At 41.4% G+C, this 8,711-nt stretch overlaps 1 pseudogene; it reads right to left on the minus strand.

Moving 5' to 3' along the window:
* Nucleotides 1-6,992: 6,992 nt before the first annotated feature.
* On the minus strand, nt 6,993-7,717 carry LOC124086164 (sorting nexin-21-like; annotated as a pseudogene).
* Between the last annotated feature and the right edge of the window lie 994 nt (nt 7,718-8,711).

The following is an 8,711-nucleotide window of genomic DNA, read 5'->3' on the forward strand; positions in this document are numbered from 1 at the left end:
TTCCAAATTGGATCTAAGCCAGGCTAGATTCTACTCAGTTTGGCAAAGGTGCCTAGAAGCAGTGTGTAACCATAGTTTTCCAGAAGCCTGGTTTGCAGTGTCTAATTGGTACTCAAAGCAGCATCTAATACAAGATATACAAGCCTGAGAAAAACCAGGGTGGGGCTGGGGACCAGAATGGAAAATTCAGGGCAGGGGATGTGCAGGTGGATGAGGATTATTACATTTCAGCATGGTCACTGTATCCATTTCACTCTTTGATACCCAGGAGGCCAAATTTACTTGGGCTATGATTGCCTCTTGGGTTGGAAACCACTTAACCAGTCAGAGCAAAAGAATTTCCCATTATGCTTGTAGACTCCACACTGCTGGTCTGTGCTGGGGGATTGAGTCTGTACCTGGCTGGTCATTTTCAACAAAAACATTACTGACCCTATAACATGCTGATGATAATGCTTAGAGAGTATTTCTATTTTGAAATGAAAATGCTTTCTAATTTAATTTTTCAGAATTTTATATATGGGGTATAATGGAGCTTATAGAGATGATTTCAGCAGCAATTTAATGATGTGCTAACATGATGAATCACACTTTCTGAAAGGAGTGGTGTGGGTATAAACAGATGCCTGTTTCTACAGGTTCACATCAAGGTAACTTACTTTTCCTCTCTGAAAATATAGTGAATACAAGTAACCTACCTAATAAAATTAGTACGAAGGAGATATGTACCTCCTTTATACTAATATATATGTATATTGTGCCTGGAACCAAGAAGTAAGTTCTCAATGAATTTAGCTCCTGTTGATTTAAAGAATAAAATCAGAAACATAGTCTTGGTCCATGACCTTGTGTAGAGTAATAAACAATATCTTAGGGCAAAGTATTTACACTAGGTATTTACATTGCAGAAAATATTTTCACTAGTAATGTGCTATTATGAAATATTACAAAATAGGGATGTAAAAAACATTTGTTCAAGGTCAGAAAGTCTTACTATGGCATATTGCTCTATTTTTATTTTCTAGAATACCATATCTCTGTAAATAATAAAATCCCTCAGATTTTAACTGTTTGAATCAACTTGTCATAAGCAGCTTAAATCTTTTTTTTCAAATTCACATATTTTCTATGAGCTGAAAGGAACTCTCCAGGACATTGTCCAGGTGTCTGTGTCAGGATAATAAACCCTGGGTACATGTGCTGCTTGTTAGCAGAATGTATTTTTTAAGTCTTTTACAACATATGATGTCTGGCCACCAACATGGATCCTGCAACATTCCTGATAGGTTAGTGAGTATTAGCCTCTAGGTGAATGTATATCTGTTACAGGAATGCCATCTTCACTTGAATGTACAAGAAGACATTGGTGTGGATCCCTAGAGAGAACAACACTGTCTGACGCTGAAGGATGAGGTAGAGTTCCATCTTCTGAATTTGCTCTGGTTTTCTTCAATCATCTTGTCACAGGCTTGTTCAATCTCTCCATATTTCTGGTACTTGCACTGTTGTCTTCATTGTTTCCCTGTCTCCAACTCATCTATTAATCTTTTTGCTGTCCTGTTGCTACAGTAATCTTGCTAAAGTTTACTTACATGATGACCTTATTTTCCTGGGCAGAACTCATATGTTCATTCACATCATATGAAACATGCTCACATTCCTTGAAAGGCCCCTTCTCTTTACCACTGTTCTCAGCCTGGCCTCAACGACAACCACCCAGCCATGGTGGCGTCTCTTCACAAGACTGTACCCACTGGACCCCCAGTAGACTCTTGGAACATCTTGTGTTCCTATGGTTTGGTGTGTGTTCCTTCTGAGTGGGATCTCTATTCCTTTCTCTATGGTTCTGAGCAGCTGTTCCACATGTAAGAGCATGTCTCCTCTTATAGCTCATGCACCTCTGACAAGCCCAGTTTCTGCCACCATCCACATTCATTTTATCTCTCCCCACCAGCTGGGGTCATGTCGTATGACAGTGTAAACTCCTTCATAATTCATGAGCACCTGCACACACAAATGCACACAGGTATGGATAAAAATTCAGATAGTTCTTCCCTTTCTACATACTCTGTGGTACAATTAATTGACCTGTGGGATTACTATTTGGCAAATTAAGTTTCCATTAAAAACATTAACAAATTAAGTGGCTCTCAATATTACCATTGCAATTCATTTATTTTTTTTTTCATGAGTTTGGACAAAAAATGAGTAAGTCAGAGCTGCGGTTGTGGCTTAGTGGTAGAGTGCTTGTACAGCACATGTGAGGCACTGGGTTTGATTGTCAGCACTACATAAAAGTAAATAAGTAAAATAAAAGTATTGTGTCCAACTGCAACTAAAAATTAAAAAAAAAAAAAAACTGGACAAGTCACAAATTATTTGGATGTTTTTCAAATATTTACTCCCAGGCACTTGCCATTTCATTTTTAGCAGTACCTTTGAAAAAATATATTTTGTTGGAGTAAACTGGTTCTTCCAAATCTCTATCAATAAATTTATGCTTTGGGCTTATTTTGGCAAGGCAAATAGATAGTTGAGATGCTTACATAGAAAGAGTAAAGAAGAAAAATAAGTGTAATATCATCTACTATTGAGCAACAATATTAGTATATCCAATTAATAATACAAGGTATACAATTAATAACAAAAATATTAGGTCTTTGTCTTCTTACACCAAAGTGAAAATAACTAGGTTTATCCAAATAATAATTCCCACCTGCATCTTGACTTATTAGAATATAGCAAATGTTCTCCAATTTTTAAAAACTTGTTGACTGAGTAAATTAACATGTGGAATATGCAGAAGGCTGAAAATATAATGGTGACAGGAAGAAAAACTACAGCTCCTAAAATACAAATAAGAAAGTGAGTACAAAAGATAGATGTGGTCCAATTCTCCAACCTCAGCCTCCTGAGCTCCTTGGATTACAAGCATGTGTACACCTGTCTAAAGGAAGTGATTGTTTCATGGAAATTTTTTAGGCAGACACTCAAGTTATTTATTACTATTGAAATGATTTCAGGTAAACATTGCATTAAATAGGGGAGCTATAATGAGAATCTGATGTCTGGAGGGGTATTACATACAAGGAGCAGAAACATTCTAGGAAAAATCAGAGACAAAGTATCCTGAGGCTGATTGGTGAAATACCCTGAATCCTCCCACTCTGTCTGTTTGCCAGATAGTAGAAGAGTCTGTCCTCAGATTTATGAAAGGACAGACAAGTACTTGGGGTGTAAAGAAGAATCACAGAACTAAGGTTGCTTTTACAACCACCCAGCATATGAAACTAGAAATAATTTCCCATAAATTAGTTACATTAAAAATTACATTATCATATGAATCCAAATTCTGAAAATAAAGTAATATTCTTCCTTTTTTTCTTTATGTAATTTTTGTGCATTTCTTGAATACATCAAATAAATTACTATCCATTTTGGTTGAAAAAGAAATGATATTTTATGATGGATTCATTTATAAATATTCTTGCTAGGAATGGTTTGATTGCACTTCCTCTCAGCAGCTGACATAAAACCATATTTTAGACCCCAAATCCAGTTTTTACTTCCATGAAGAGATTGTGACCACAAAGGCACAGCATTGAGGAAAATCATATGCTTCATTAGAAACAAGAGCCGTCCCAGATGGAGCTCCTCAGACAGAGCATCCATGGACATGCCCACATTTAGCAGGGAACTATTCCTGGTTTTCTCAAAATGGAAGAAACGAGGCAGGAAGCAACAGACAGGCGTACATCTATAACACAAAACAATGCAAGAAAATTTATATGGGCAGTTTTAGAATGTTCTAGTTGATTATTTGAAACACCAAATACCTATATGTTGGCAATGGCATTTTTTAATTTTTCTATTTTATTATAAAGTAGGGAGTCTCTAGCTTAATAGGAGAGACCTGAGGTGACTCCCAAAAATGCATGTGTGAGGCAATGCAAGGATTTTCACAGGTGAAATGATTACAGTATGAGTATTGTAACCTAATAAGTGGATTAATCCACTGATATGGATTAATTGGGTGGTAAATGCAGGCAGCAGTTAGGGTGTGGCTGAAGGAAGTAAGTTACTGGGGCCATGACTTTGGGGTTTATATTTTATCCCTGGAAAGAGAAATATGCTTTCTCTTCCTCTCCTACCTGCTGTCAAGTCTTGAGCTGCTTTCCTGTGCTATTCCTTCCACCACCATGATGCTCTGCCTAACCTTGGGCCCAGAGCTCTGGAGTTGGCTAATGATGGACTGAACCTCTAAAACTATGAGCCAAAATAAATATTTACTTCTCTAAGTAGTTGTTGTCAGGTACTTTGGTCACAGTGACCAAAAAAAAAAAAAAAAAAAAAAAAAAAAAAAAGAAAGAAAAACTAAAACAAAATTATTTTTAATTCACAAATAATAATTGTATACATTTACAAGGTACAATATCTATAATGTAGAATGATTAAGTCAACATGATTATAATCATATAATTAACAGTTAATTTAGCATTTACTAGATACACACACATATATATGTATATACATATATACACATACACACACACACACACACACACACACACACAAATATACAAATGCACCTTTGAAATGTGTTTGGGTTTCTACTGTAGCATAATTAACAGAATTCTTTTATTTATTTATTTATTTATTTATTTATTTTTTCCTGGAGTGGCTGCTCTTTAATTTCCTTGGGCCAGAACTACAGCCCTTCCTCTGGCTCTCAAATGCAAGACTTCAGTCACGCTGACTTGCTGACTTAGAGGCCCATGGAAAGGACACATTCATCCTCACCTGTGCCATGGCACCTGGCTGTGAATATGCTAGAGAGGCTGTGTCACACTTCCTCCTTGTACCATTCCTTGGGAACAAACCCCCAGCTAAAGCTTGTCTGTTAGAGTCTGTAAACAAGTCAAAAATAACACCTGGCATTTTGCCAGGGGAATGTTAGAGTTCGTAAACAAGTCTGGATGGTGCCTGGCAAAATGCCAGAGGGAGTGGTTTGAGAAGTAACAAAAGCGAGCCATTAAGTGTGGAGATTCCTTATTGGTTGACTGACGTATCTAGTTTATGCTAATTAGATAAGCTCTGTGGAATGTATAAATACTGCTCCTGTCCTGCAATAAACGGCTCCCTCTCCTGCTGTATCAACGTACACAAGTTATTCGTCACCCCCCGGTTATTTTGCTGCAGCAGCCGGACTGCGGCAGATGGTGGCCCGTACGGGGAGCCCCGGGACACTCGGGGGTAAGTGACAAAAAAAAAGCTGCCCGTCCATAGATAGGACGGGAGCAAATCTGCTCGTCCCTAGGCAGATAGGGCGAGAGGAAAAATGGCCATTTCAAGAAAATGGAGAAGATTGATGCAGTATGTTTGTGTCTTGTTTTGTCTCAGTGAATTATATTGTCTTTGTGATGAAAATATGGAAGGGGTGAGAATTAAATTACTAAGGGAAGAAGGCACCCCAGTGGAACCAAGAATAGTTAAGGCATGTGTTGATAAGAGCCCAGGAACTCTAGTCAGAAAGAAAAAGAAAATTCAAAAGAAAAAGGATTATCAGAAAAAACATTGCAGCAAAAGGCTATTACTAAATACTTTTCATTACCGGAGGGTGCATGAAGCGGAGAGGCGGCTGCCGAGTGTGCAAGCCGGTCACAGCGCAGCAAGGATTTTCCAAGAGGCAGCGGCAACTGGCCCTTCCCCGCCTCCTGGCCTGGGAGCTGGCTCTTCCACTGCCACAAGCCCAAGTCTAGACCTGACCTGGAGACACAGTCTCACAGGCTCTTGCTCCCTGTGCCCAGTAGCATTTTGAGTCCGGGACTCTCCCCAGGGCCATCTGGGGCTACCCGGGACGCTACAGCCGCAGAAGACGCTACTGGTGTCCCTGATGTTTGGTCATTTTCAATGCCAATAACTAAGCTACAATGGTTCTCCCACACCTGGAAGCTGATGAGTAATGAGCACTATTAATGCTTATTTCAAATGCAAAAAAAACCTTGAGATAATGTACTAAATTGTTCAGAAGGTTGTTTTCTTAGTGGAATGCTACAGGATTTTCTTTAGCATCTTTGCAAGAGTTCCTGCCTTCGTCCCAGTGCCGGTGAGGACGAGGATGGAAAAATTTCCAGTGTTGCTGAAAACCGGACAAGACTTCGGCTGAGAAATGGACGAGACTTCGAATCAAGCCAGCTGCCTGCAGAACTTACCTGGACTGTGATATACCTGGACTGTGAGTTAATCTATTGAGACACTGCTTTACCTGGACTGAGACAACAAACTATAATCTATAACAAATTGTAACTCAGTATCTTTGCTAACAGTGTCATTGCTGGTATAATTTTTCCAAGGGCTTCTTGCATGGAGCCATCAATTGGCTTGGTATTGTGGCATTTTGTATCCTCCCTTTCTGTTTGTAGCAGGTTATTTATGGTGTTTCTGTAAAAACCGCTATGGTCGTTATTTAAATTAAACAAAAGGGGGAAATGTTAGAGTCTGTAAACAAGTCAAAAATAACACCTGGCATTTTGCCAGGGGAATGTTAGAGTTCGTAAACAAGTCTGGATGGTGCCTGGCAAAATGCCAGAGGGAGTGGTTTGAGAAGTAACAAAAGCGAGCCATTAAGTGTGGAGATTCCTTATTGGTTGACTGACGTATCTAGTTTATGCTAATTCGATAAGCTGTGTGTAATGTATAAATACTGCTCCTGTCCTGCAATAAACGGCTCCCTCTCCTGCTGTATCAACGTACACAAGTTATTCGTCACCCCCCGGTTATTTTGCTGCAGCAGCCGGACTGCGGCACTTGTCCTCAGCCCAAGTCAACAACAAAATTTCTTCTGTCCACTGCAAATTCTCTGTGGAACTTCTGGGGGCTCTCAGTACCCCTGCAGGCTTCTACCTGCTTTCCATGTCTTCCTCTTCAGTCCCCTGCTCCCCAAATCCTGGGGCAGCACTTCTCCCCACAGTGGTTTTAAGACTAGGTGAGGGTTAGCCTAGTACCTTCTTGATGAGCAATACTTTGAGGCTGGGGGTGGCATAGTGGTAAGGCCTGCTTCCTGCAGCGCCTGAAGCAGGGACTCTTGAGTGGCATTTTTCCAGACCTAGGTGCCAGGGGAGCCAGACATGGGCCTCTAGGAAGGGTGACAGAAAAGAATGGGGGCTCTTTTCTCCCAACAGCTGCAGGGACTTCTCACAGCAGGCCCAGGCTTCCACAGGGTCCTCCAGCTCCTGGTTGCACACAGCCAGCCCAGCTAGGGTCAGCAGAGGACAGTCTCGGCCCAAGTGGGGCATCCAGCTGGGTCTGAAGCTGTCAGGCATTGGCCCAGAGTGCCAGGGCCTCAGGATAGAATCTGGTACAGGTGAGTCTCTGTGCCCGCTAGAGCTCTGGCAGCACAAGTCCTGCAGGTCTGGGGCATGGCATAGCTCAGGCACGGCTTGCAGGTGGCCCCCCAAAAATGTCCAAAGGCTCTGCTAAGGCCGGGAATCATCTCTGTGGTAAAATTCTGGTGCAGGCCCTTACAGGGGAAGGAGCTGGCAGCCATTGGGCCCCAGAACATCTGCTGCAGGTTTCGATGCAGGTGAGGGACTCTGCTCTGTCTTCTCGCGTTGTGTGTCCCAGGAAGATGAGTGGGGTCTTGCCTCCTTGTTGTGCTCAGCGCTGGTGAAGCTGAGGGTGCCGCTGAGACAGTTGGACAGGTCCTGGGCAGTGGCATCCTCCAGCTCGGAAGTCTCTGAGAACTGCTCGGACTTTGAGCCCTCTGCCGCCTCACCTTTGCTGGCCAAGGTGTGCCATAGCTGGTGCAGGAGCTGAGGCCATGGCACCCTGGGGCGAGCGGACAACACTAGGTCCAGGGCGGGGAAGGGAGGAGGACTCCTGCCAACAGAATTTTTGACAGTTACAAAATTTTGATAATTCATGTGAATAAGTTTGTGAACAAAAGCTTTTTTCAATTTCATGCTTGATTGCTTTTTAACAATTCGAATATGGAATTTGAGGATTTTATAGAATCCAGTAACTTTTGCATTTAGACTAACAGATAGTGCCCTTTGAAATTGGTATATCAAATTTATGCAATCAAGATAATTCTCCAGCCGGTGAGCTACAGATTGTTAAAATCTTTAAAACTGAGTATTAAAGGCAAAATCAATACTAATAAAAGTCAACAGCCAATCGTCCCAGTTGTGACTCCCAAGCACTCCTTTGATTGGGATTTGGGGTTTTGCATTGTGACTTTTCACTGTCCCACTCTGTCCAGTAGTAGTGCCAACCTCAACCACAGAGCACACTGTAGACACCAAGACTAACCTTGTGCAAACTGCAATGTCATATGTCACAGGGAGCTGTTCCCCTGCATAGTCCAGAAGTCTATCACTGCAGAGATGTGGGTGTTGACAGCCCAAATCTGTGCATTTCCTTCTTTGGAGTTCATGGTCTGACTTCCTTGAGTACTTTAGTACAAAAATACCCTCCACTGTATCCTAAGTGCTCTGGTTTGGTGGGGCTCAGAGTAAGCTTCAGTTAGGAAGTCAAAATTTCAGTTGAGGAGGTGAGGAATTGTTAGTTTTTAGAATGTTCCAGGTGACATATTCATTTCCAAGTTTGAGGAAATTGCTTTACCTTCAGGGTTCCAAGGTTCCTGCTGGGATCCTGGGGTTGGCTAACCAGGTAGTCTCACTATCCTTCAGCCCTTTAGCCAGAAGGTCTCT

Source organism: Marmota monax, unplaced genomic scaffold (genome assembly GCF_021218885.2).
Source record: "Marmota monax isolate L192 unplaced genomic scaffold, Marmota_monax_Labrador192_F-V1.1 WCK01_AAM20220418_F8-fsc00334, whole genome shotgun sequence".
In the NCBI taxonomy this organism is placed as follows: Eukaryota; Metazoa; Chordata; class Mammalia; order Rodentia; family Sciuridae; genus Marmota; species Marmota monax.